Source organism: Aquila chrysaetos, chromosome 1 (genome assembly GCF_900496995.4).
Source record: "Aquila chrysaetos chrysaetos chromosome 1, bAquChr1.4, whole genome shotgun sequence".
Taxonomy (NCBI): Eukaryota; Metazoa; Chordata; class Aves; order Accipitriformes; family Accipitridae; genus Aquila; species Aquila chrysaetos.
Window position 1 is genome coordinate 16964016 of NC_044004.1, and position 12279 is coordinate 16976294.

At 38.1% G+C, this 12279-nt stretch overlaps 1 protein-coding gene across 26 annotated transcripts in view; it reads right to left on the reverse strand.

Annotated features, from left to right (window-relative positions):
* Nucleotides 1-12279, reverse strand: part of PROM1 (prominin 1) — a 75807-nt gene that overhangs the window by 50777 nt on the left and 12751 nt on the right. The gene's annotated exons all lie outside the window — the stretch shown is intronic.

A 12279-nucleotide genomic window follows, 5' to 3' on the forward strand; every position in this document is an offset into this window, starting at 1 on the left:
AATTAGACATATTCCCAGTTAATTCATTTCAAATGAAACGTGGAAGTCATATATATTCCCATAAAAAAAATAATTTGGCTATAACTGAATGTGAGATTACCTGCAGTTACTTACCCACACATCTGTAAGCACAAAAACATGCCTTAGTGGTTTTGCAGCATCAAGAGTCTCCTTGCTCATTGCAGGGGGGTTGGAGCAGACAGTCTTTAAAGGTCCATTCCAACCCAAGCTATTCTATGATTCTATTGGGTTTTACGCACATTGATAGTAATCACAGTTACTACTGCAGTGCTTAAGGCTTAAGCAGGGGAATGTCCTGTGCCAGGTACTGTGTAAACACAAGCATCATGTTTTCACATACAGCTACACTGCTCATTGTAGCACAGTGAAGGGACACCTCAGCTCACATTTAGCCTATGATTTTGTTTTGCTTTTATGAAGCATCTTTTCTCCCTAGCTAGAACATCTCATCTCTAGCATTCAAATAAGTTTTTATTTAAAATTGAACTAACTAACTCCACACAACTCTCTTCTGCATTATTGGTAGAGTACCACCTTGAGGCTGATTTCTGTTTCAAATAAAAAGTGCTAAGAAGGTGTGATAAAAAGCAGTGTCCCTATTTTCAAATTAACAGGATTACTTCTGAAATCTCGGCTTGACCAGCTGCACACATTGTTTCACAGGACCAGTAATCCAAGGCTTTAGCACAGAACACATTTTATCACTGGGGTTAAAGAGATTTACCTTGTGAGGCTCATTTACACAGCTAATTACATTACTGTTTTGCTCTGTCTCCTTCCTGCTCTCATCACACATGTGAAATGCCATCTGCCCTAGTAAATTTAACTAGCCAGATGAACTGTTAATTTACCAATGCAATTTGTGATGAAATACTAAGCACCTCTGAGGAGCTCCAGTTAAGAAAACATAATCACCAACTCCTGCATTGCATGAGTATTGTGTACATACACTCAGTATCTCATTACCCAGGCAAGAAAATGAGGTTATCACTAGGCTTGCTTCTTAGAACTGCTCTACAGAAAGGGACAGCAAAAATAATAGATTTAAAAATAAGCTGTCTGGCTATTAAGTACCAACATAAATTAGCTACAAATTCTTCTGCCAAGAAAGCTTTTCAAAATCTAGGTGACAGGAAAACAGTTGGAGTAAAACCTTCGGGAATGCTATGCTTCTTCACTCAAACAATTCCATTGAGCCAGTTCAGTTATAGTGCAACTCCAGCATTAATCAAATTATGCCAGAAATTAATTTATCTTTTTATGCATAATATAACATATTAGGCTTCTATTCTGAAAAGGACTTCAAGCAAACCAATAAGAACCATGACTGAAGCATTCATGTCACAATGAATGGAGATTTTTCAGAACAACAGGGGAGAATTACAAGATAATATACATGATAAATTAATAACTGCTTTAATGCTATCTCATTCTAATGCATAAAACAGTATTTCATCCCATTCCTCTTCATCTGTAATAGACAGAGTCAATGGACTACACACACACTGAACAGTTCAGTATCTCTCTGAATATGGGTCACTTTGACCACATTTAGTGTCATAAGTAAGTAGCAATAATTAGTCTGAAATTAATGAATTAAAATGACTTCAAGCTTGGGCTTTTTCCTCTCTAATTACGACTCAAACAAATGAATAACTCTTGCAAGTCCAAGAAAACCAGGAAAGCTATATTAGCCTTTCAGACTTAGAGATAAAATTCTTTCAAGTATCTTAAAGCAAGTTTCACTGCAAGTTCAGTTTATTGACATTTTAAAATACTTGCTTTGACTTGAGTCGAGCTTTGGTTGCTTCCCCAAAGTTAGAAAGCCTCTAGCCATTAGCCCTTACTATGGTCAGATTCAGCTTCCACTGAAGAGGTCTCCTTCAGCAGGTAACCCAAGTTTACCTTTGGTCCCCTTTACTGCCACTAGCTACCTAACGCCTTTGTTTACTCTTACTGTCCCTAATCCTGCAGTGATCACTTGGCTCTGGTTCCACTGCAGAGCAAGGTGAGAGTTCAGTAATGTTGATGGCCAAAGAATCCACCATGCACCTTGGTGCAGAGACTGCAGAGAGGGTCCTGCCGCATTGCTCGCCCCATGCAGTCTGCCCTCTTTCCACAGAGCAAGAAGAAAATTCACTCTGTAGGCCAGGTGGGAAGTCTCACAGGTGACGGGATCTTCCCACACACTAAGAGACCACTTTAGTCCACAGATGAGGAGTCTAATCCATGCATTCACTCATATAGTCCAGAGCGTTCCTTTCCAACTCCAGATTCAAAAGGTTCACTCCCCTCTTCACAATGTCTCCCTCAGATATTGGGCCATAACCCTTGTCCTCAAACTAAGAAAAAACCCAGCCTTCTCAGATAAATTCTCACCACAACTTTTAGGCAAGCTATCTCTCTATACAATTCCCAGGTTTATTCCTTGAGTTACTGGGAACATCAGGCTGGTTTGGCTTCCACCCTTCTGCTCCTTGCAAGAGGCCATTCTGGCCCTCTTCCCTTCGAGCACAACTCATGAGTAACACCGAGCTTCTGAAGCTCACACACAAGACCACCTACTTACACTACAGAGATGGTGAAAGGAAATTCTCTGTTCAATCACCTGTTTATTCACCTGCACTGAAGAATAACAGGCAAAAACTAGAATCTTGTCCAAAGGCATGGCTGATGGTTTAAGAAAAAAAGGCAAGTAAGGAAGGAACCTTGTTGCTGTACCTCACCACTGACATGCTAAATGAAGCCCTAGAACCTGTTATTCTACAGTGGCCAGAAGAACTTGTTTGAATGGAGGTAAAAAATGACAAATACATACTAAATTGCTTAAGTATTTTAACTTCTCATCTGCTATGGCAACCTGTCTTTTCACCCTCTTCTGCCTTCAGTATGCTATTTCCTCTCATCAACACATTGTCCATTTCCATTCTCTGACTCCACATTCTTTAATTACATGCTGATCAAAAGCAAGAGAAATATGCTTATCCTGCAGTACTCTGGCTCAGTCTCAAAATCCAGCAACACACAATATGACACAAGCAAAAACATAATAAATATATTTTTAAGATCTCAGCAGACTTGTAAAGCACATACGCTTTATTCACAGTTGAAAGGACAAGCTACTAGACCACCCAGAAATGAGTCTTAGCTTATATTGGATGCAGTGAGGGGCAATGTGAGAGGGGGGTAAAGCTGCAATATGAAGTAGGTAATGAAAAGATGAACAGCTATGAGCAGGATTGAAACTGTAGGATTGGTCTAAACAGAATGAGCTTTAACCAAAGTGCACGTAGGACTAAGCATGGTGCAATTGCTGAAGACAAGGAATTGCAGGGCAGCAACAGCTGCTGAAGGAACTAGGACATGAAATTAAGATGACCCCCTTTGCACCCTTCCTGAGAGAAAATAGCATTGATCCACTCAAGAAATTATACAGCAGTGGATCAGATAATAGCAAGAGTCAATGAACCTCATTCATGCACACAGAAAGTTCCCCAATTTCCCAAAAATATGGATGAAACAATCGAAGTTTTATAAATTTAGCTTCCTCAAGGTTGTTATTAGTCAGGAAGACTAAATGGGTAATTTAAGTCTTCCACTGAAAATCCTCACACCTTAGAGCTGCCCCAAACTTGAGGTTATTCCTTTAGTGCAGTCACATTTTCCATTTAGGCACATTCTGCTTTCCATCAACACACACAGACAGCATTAAAGAGCCTGGTCAGGAAAAGGTTTAAAGAAAAAAAGAAATAGCCACAATATTGACTGTTACAGGACACCTAGAATGAAAGATTTCTCCTTTGAAAATAACCTTTGCAGGGACTTCCTAGCTGTTCTTTGCTACAAAGAAAGTTCTGTTCTTGCTGAAGTTTTGGAAAAAAGAACAAAAAGAGAGAAGCCTTTAGAAAAATCTTTGCTTAGGAGGCTATAATAAATTTGCATGTATCACGCAGACACAAAGTCAAGTAGAAAGCTTTGAAGAAGTATTCCACACAAACTGCATTCTCCCATTTTCTGAAGGCAACAAAATTTCTGTAGCACATTGTTTGTGTCACAGCAACTATTTTTTGCCACTTGCTTTGTTTGCAGTAGCTACCTAAAGGTCTTCCTAGGCCACCATCTGGTAAGGATTTACAACAGATTATGGGCAAAGATTTAACTTGGTGCACTGTATATGCTTGTCTGTTTTAGCACGCTGCAGAGACTGAGCAACTTCTTGAAAGTGTGGGTTGTGTAGACATATTGGACTCGTAACTTTGATCAAAGTAGTAAATATTTAGACTGTATGAACAACAGCATTTTTCCTACTCCTTTCTCTCCTATGAAGTTGCTGTAAACTGAATAAAGCACAGAAAATCTTCTCATATATTGCATAACTTGAATTATTGGAAACATGAATACAGATAATTGGGAATGACACGCTGGAGCCCTGCTGGTACCAGCTTTTAATTACCTCACTGACTGGCATTCTGGCAGCTTCACTGAGATTCCACAGAATTCCCTCCCTCTGTTTTCCCATTTCTGCAAGGGCCACAATATTCCACATATGTTTGATAACTGTGGCATGCATACTGGTGCAAAGTACTACAGAGATCACTACCTCACTTAAAAAAAAAAAAAAAGGCAAAAGTAAAGGTTGCTACTCTGAAGAAAGTTAATTAGGCCTCATGTTTGTGTTTGGTCTGTACAGGTACACCCAGGCATCTTTCAGCTGAGTTAAACTAAAGTAGTTAGTAGTAGTAAGAATATTCACATTCACAACTGTAATCACTATTTAAAGTCCACAAAAATAAAATAATTTGGTATATTTTCAGAAAAAAGATCTGGACTATGTTACAATGCAGTACAGGTCATAATTTAATCACAGAACTGTTGTTAGATGAGAAGAAATAGATCTGCGTATTGCAAAAAAGTGTCAAAGCAGGTTTGTGGGCTTTTTTTGTAACTGGTAGGCTTACACTAAGATGTATATACTGATAGATTAGTCAGCTTAAACTACAATAGCTGACATTCATGGCAGCTGGTTTGTGGAAAAGAAAGAAGTATACTCAAAAGCTTTAATAACAATATGGAAAGATTTTATACTGTTAAAAGGATTACAAAACCCACTAAAATTAATACTTACACATTTATTTTGCTCCAGCAACTTTTGAATAGTGCATATTCACTTAGAAAAAAGCATCACTTTTTTTAAGATCTAAAAGATACAGAAAGCATCTTGAGAAGCAAAAAAAAGAAAATAGTGAGAAAAAAGAGAGGAAAAAATTCTAATTCTCATAATTGTCAATGTAATTAAACATTGAATTTGAGGAGTGTGGAAAGATTTGTTGCAAAGATCTATCAAATTCTTATTACTTTGGCTGACATAATTCAAGAAAAAGCCATCACTGAACAAGACCTAGGAGTTTGTTGCTCTGTAAACGATAACCTAAGCAAACTGTCAGACAAAAAAATGAGAGGGCTAGGCTAATGTTATCTAATTCTGATGGTCTATAACAAAGAAAAGAGAAAGTCAAATGACTGCTTTTCCAATAACGGGCAGTATCCATAGAGTATCTCATATGATTAACTCAAAATGCTTCATAAGCCCCGCCTCCAAAACACATACCACACAGTAGTACTAATTTATAGAGTCATAGAATCATTTAGGTTGGAAAAGACCTTTAAGATCATCAAGTCCAACCATCAACCCAACATCACCATGCCCAATAAACCATGTCCTGAAATTATCTAGATTGTCTACATAATGCATTTTTAGGACATGGTACCTTTACTTTTTTCTTTAAAAATCTACAAACCCTATCAATGAAGCTTCTTTACCTAGAACGATAAACAAACACCAAGGCCACCTTCTGTCACAATACCATCCTGTACCTCCCATCCTTCCCTTCCTTGTAGTCAGCACCCCTAGATTTAGCTGCCACAGAACTCATCCCCTGCACACCAAGGCAGGGAATGCTGCTGATCAGCTCTTTGGTTATACCTTGTGTCTGCCATTAATGGCCATAGACAAACAGAACAGGGTCAGGACAGTTTCAAGCACAGGCCTGGCACTGCCCACACTGTAACTATTAGCAGGTTTCCTCAGCCAACTCAGTACCTCACCCAGAAAATGCCCAACCCACTTGCCAGGAAACATTCCCAACAGACAGAAAGGACGTAGCTGTCTAATTTGGAAGGGATGGAAGGCAGTTTAGGTTGGGAAATGTGAGCTGAGTCTCAATACCACACAACTGCAGGCCCATTTTATTTATTATTATAATCTAGCCTCCAAGTGGCACTACTGCTTGAGGTGCCCTCCAGCCTATTACCACAGCCATCTGTGGTAATGCCACTTCTAAACACCCTCCCCACATAAAGTAACCCAACTCCCTCAAACTCTGCTTGAGGTCCATTTTCATTAGTTTCTCCCTTCTGTCCTAATAGTGTTGAAATTGTGAAGCTGGATTGTAATTTTCCAGTTTCTGTCAAGGCATGTTTTTTCTCCTAGGCACAGCTGGCAGGCAGTATTAAACCAGATCAGGGCAAGCACTGAGGATACTGTAGAGAAAGGATTCCAGATGTGTGCATAGTGCAAGATTTTCAGATGATCTGCTATGCTACACTGACTGAAAAATGACTTGCATATTTTCCACATAATACCTATCTTCAAGAGATTCCTTGTTTACGTAATCCAAAAGAAGTGGGCAGGAAGACATCAGAGAAGTGTTAAAGTCTGCAATTGTAGTTTTCTGCAGTAACCTGTAGTAGATAATCTGTATAAACCTCCCCTCCCTAAAACCTCCGTCTCCTCCCTGTCCACAAAAAAAATCCTTTTGACAAGCAATCTGTTAGATAGTCTGCAGTTTGGAATAGTTCAGGGAAAATGAAATTACTCTTCTGACGCCTAAGAAAATAAAAAAGCAGGCCTTAAATCTGCTTCAGAAACGTTCTCAGAGTGTTCCTTGTTTACATGGGTATGTCATCATGTAGAGCATCTCTTTGCTTCCCAGCAAGAAATGAGCAATGATTTTTTTAAACACTATTTCCTTAAATGTATACGAGTGGGCAGAGAAAAGAAGAGGCTAATTTATCTTGTATCTTCCTGCTGCTCCATCTTCCCCCCAGTATTTCCAATGTTAGACACAAGAAATTTCTTTCAATGTATATGCCATATTATCAAGTAAAGGAGCACTGTAAGTCCCCCTTCTTATCCCAGTTCTACCCAAATGACACCACCACTACTTGCTATATATAACCTTTGTCACTGAAACCTGCATTTTTGGTATAAACACTTCAGCTACTACTCTAAATTCATGTCACAGCTGTAGCCACAGTGCTGGAAAAAAAACCAGTTACAGGGATGTGGTGAAGGCACTGACTCTACAGCTTACCAAAATCATCATTTCACAACACAGCCTAGCCAATCTAACGGCTAACTTACTAAAGGGCAGGTCTTGCTCTTCTTCCCTTCTTAGTTCCTGCACCAGCAATTGCATCTGTGCTCCCAAACCCAGCTCCAGGATGTAAGCTTTAAGAAAACCAACTCACATGCACAGGGGGGTAGCTATGAAGCACTATCTCAAAAAAGCAGTCTATCACATCAGTGCAGTTTCATACCCAAACAAAAACTGAGACTTTGCACAATTGGAAAAAGGATACTGTAATTTAATTTTTTATAAAAGGTCATAATTGCTTGGAGTACCTAAGCAGTATCTTATGTTCCTGGACTGCAGCATCTGCACATAAGTTAGAGCCAGAGCACAGTCCTTTCACCGCATGCTGGCATGGATATGCCCGACAGTCCTGGGAAAGTCTCAAGTTTAAAAAGTGAAGGGGCATTACCAGCTACCCGTAGCTGAGTTTAGCTCCAATGCTGCAACATCCGCACACATGCATTTTTGTTGTAGGGGAGCCGCGGAAGATTTATTACTAACAGGAAGCAAAACTAAAGTAGAAACGGGTAACCAAGAACTAAAGAGTTACAAAAGGCAAAGAGGCTAGTCTTACACACACACAAAAATAATTCTTACTGAGTTTTTAACTGAGGGGGTGATAAAGTGTTTGGATTATTTGCTTTAGAAACTCACATCCAACACAGCTAATGTATTAAATGTATTAAAAAAATCAATATCCTAGGAGCTCAAACCTACCTACAACAACAGGGTTTTGCATATGCATTTTCATATGCATATGCATACAGCTATACTAGCTACAAATACATTGTTTATTTTCACATCAAGTTATGTGATTCTTTTTTTAATATTAAAGTTTTAATTGCTGAATAGACTCATCTGAGATATTAATTGCAGAGATAGGGAACACAAGACTAGCTTGCTGAACTCTACAATTTGCAGCTCCTTTGAAGACTGACCAGGTGAGGAGAAAGGAAGACCAAAAGGGGTCAGAGACAGGACTCTGCATTAAAATAGTCAAGTTCTGATCCTCAATCTTATGCTTAAAACTGTTCAACAAGTGACACTCCACCAACAGAAAGAATTGAGAGGTGTAGAACCAGTCTAAAGAACAGCTTGTTGTTGTACCCCACAGGCAAATAGTACATTTAACTCTTCATACTGTTTTGCCCAGGAAGTACTTGCATTCAACAGTTGATTTTTACGTTAAAGTTTTATTCCCACTTCAGCAGAAACAGGGTTATCCACAATAAAAAGCAGAAGCTGGAACAAAGCAGTTGTAACTTAACATAAGTGGCACAGTTGTCCTGCAATATGTTCAGGTACAGTAGAGTAAGGTAAACAGGCCTGTAAGTTTTCGTCTTATTTCACCTAAAAACAGGAGCAGGAGCTTTATTCCCTGCTTGTTTCCTCTGTGAACTCTTCACATTTTTGTTACAAGACACAAGCTGTGAAACCAAAGATTTGTTGTGCACATCCTGCTGGCAAGTGGAATCTCAGATTAACATCGTCTTACTGCAACTAACAACAGGTTTCCATGGGAACAAAACCAAAACCATGATAAGATATTCATAGCAGCCAGAGGATCATACTGACCATGCCCTGTCTATACCAAGTTCACATCTCAAGGTCTCCAACACAACAGGTGACATGTACCATGTCACAACCATGAGCTGACTTAACTTTGTTAATAAATTAACACTTCAGTTTATGACAAATTCTAAGTAAGAGAAAAACTGACAATTGTTTTGTTAGATGTCCTCTTAGCTGAGTGATAGAAACAACTTGTAATTTTCCTATTATCATCTATTTATTGTAAGTGGTGCTATTAACAGGAAAGAATAATGATGCTCTATCCTACACAGTCCTCAAAGGTAGCAGCACCATCATCTCCATTTTACAAATGGAGAAACCAAGGCACAGCAAGATTAAAGTGACCTACTGAGCCTCACATAGCAAACCAGTGACCAAACACAGTCTTTTCCACTCCAGTGTGTCATTAACTCAAAGTGGAGGCTGCTTCCCTGTGTAACAGTTTACGCTTGGGAGAAAATTCACTCCCATTTACACCAGTACATCACCTAGTGAGGACAGAAGTATTTGACTGGTGGAGTTGAAAGCAGAATCTATTTACATTCACTGAAGCATTGCAATCAGATATCCTAGTTCACTTTTTTTAAACTAGTTTCTTGCCATATCCAAAGAGCACAGTGCTGGTCTTAAAAATTCAGCAATTTAAAAAAACTTGAGTTACAGTTCCTTGCCCTGGTTCTGTTACTGTGCTTTGAGAGCACTGTATTCAATCCCATTAATAACTTACCTATTAAATCTAAACTTAGATTAAGTTACATATCCACAAACTGGATGGCATGAACAAATTAAGGAGTAAATAATTAGTCACTTAAATTTAATTCAAAAAAACCCTTACAAAATATTTCTTGACTGTTTTTTTTTTTCTTTAAATGAAGTGATCCCTTTTGACTTTTAAGCAACATATAAGAACATTTAAATATATGTTAAGACTTACCAGCATGCAAATACTTCAAGAACAACATTTCCCAAAGACTCTGATGTACATCATATTTTGCTTTATCATAACAGTATAAACCTCATACTAGCCTTCTTCCTGCAAGGCACACTTGGGACTGAAGGAGTATGAATGTTATACTGTAACATATTCAGCTCCATCAGAGCACTACTGGAAGCACAAAGATGACTTGGAAAGGCAAGAATATCTACATGCAATTGGACAATCCTGCCACTTTTTTCCCCTCCCAGCTAATAGCACTAACAGTAGATTGGAAAACCAAACATCAAGTACTTCCAAGAATCAGGAAAAAAAATAAGACTACTAAGATCAAAGGTCTAGGTGACTAATGCCAAGTCCTGCCCATGAATTACACTTCTCCTCAATGTTATGGTTATATGCAATACACTGGGGCATCAACCTGGACCTAGCTCTTCTGAAGCATCAGCCCAATGCGAATGACAGTTTTGAGTTAGAAACATCAAAAGGCTTGCTTTCTGTGCCCATTTGTGATTATGTTTATTTTCATCTCTGAATCAAAATTAAATCTATTTCCAGTTGGCAGTTTAAAAAAAAAAAAAAGGCATTTCAAATATGTAACTACACCATTAATACACCAAATGTGAAAATAGAACAGCATATGGCAAAAGAGATTATGGGGATTAACCAATTAAATGGTATGACTCAAACCAACACAATCGTCAAATCTGTATTTTGCAGTGAGGTCTGTGGGGGCATGGGAAAAGGACTTCACCTAATGCAAATAATGAAAGCCAAACTTCTAAAAATAACTGATTTGGCAAAAAGTATCTGCAAGAAAGGAAGGAGAGGTATGAGATGTTCAAAGCTTACAAGCTAAGAACAAGTGATTTGCTTCTGGACGTCTCCTTTCTCTTTAATGCTGGATTTCACAACACCTACTTGATGCACAACTTACTACAAGCAGTCCCACAGGACTATAATATTGATCATAAATTCTATACTCCATAATTATTTACATGCTTAGGACACATAATATTAAATTTGACATACAAGGTTACAGACCAAATTCCTGTTAGTATAAAGACACAGTAAACATCTCGCTGAAATCAAGTGTCCACAATAGTATGAGAATAAAATATTCAAGCAGGGCTTTAGGCAGAACAAAGAACTGTTAAGAGTTGAATGCAGATGATAATCCTAACATATCAGGTCTCACAGAGAGGCAAATAGTTCATCTGCATATTTAATGGAAAGAAAGAGGATAGAAAAGCAGAGATAATCTGGAAACAATTCCTCCAAAAGGTAACATTACTGTCAGCTTCATGCAATTGCCCTCATTACACTTTGTGTAAGACCTGCTCAGAAGACAAATCCTGCAGGGAATAGGCCAGGATTTTGCTCTCTTGGTTAACACCTGGGACTCTGGGCACTTGTCTAAACAGAATTCATTCATTCAAGTTCATTTGAGCTCATTCGTCTACAACTATTGAAGAAATGTCAAAAATACAAGCAAATAATAGTTCACAGGTATCATACAGGTACATGACCAAAGAATTTATTTAAGACTTTAAATTACTAAGGGTTTTAATATATAAATTGAAAGATGTACTACAAAATAACACAAACGCCTTTTATACAGCTACAGCTAAACCACCAAAAGAAATCAATAACAAACCAAAGCCATTCTTAGATTTTATTAAAGCTTCACCTCAATATAACTATAAATGCCGATATTACACAGACACATTAGCATTTTCTTTTAAGAGCTAAATGAAACAAAAAACACATTGGAAAGTTGATACAACTACCACATCCACAAACACACAGCATTCCCAAAAGCACCTTTTAATCAATGCAACCTCAATAAGCACACACTTCTCTGATACCTTAAGTTTTCCCTTAGAAGAAGGGACAACTTAGTAGGAAAGGAATGGAAAAAAGAAAAATCTCAATAAAACAAATGCAGTTCCAAGTCTTAATTTGACAGCTTACAAAGGAACAAGAAGTTACACGTGGCTGTGTAAGGGAATTGACCTTATATAAAACTTGACTGTGGATGCACAGCTACAGAAACAAATGAAATTTATTTCAAGTTGCTAAGTTTCCATTTCCTAGGCTAAATCTCATAATATTATAACCACTTGACTGTTTATCATAATATGCAAATCTCAGAGCTGTCTCTTATGGATTTAATATTAAATACAAAGCAGTTTATGCTTTACTCCTATCTCATGCTTCTGAGCATACATAGGAAAAAGTTTCAGTTAAGAAAAAGAAGGCCTCAAATGCATCAGTGACAGCTTTGAGATATATAAGCAAAGGTCTGTGAGATTTCATCAACATTTCATTTTCATT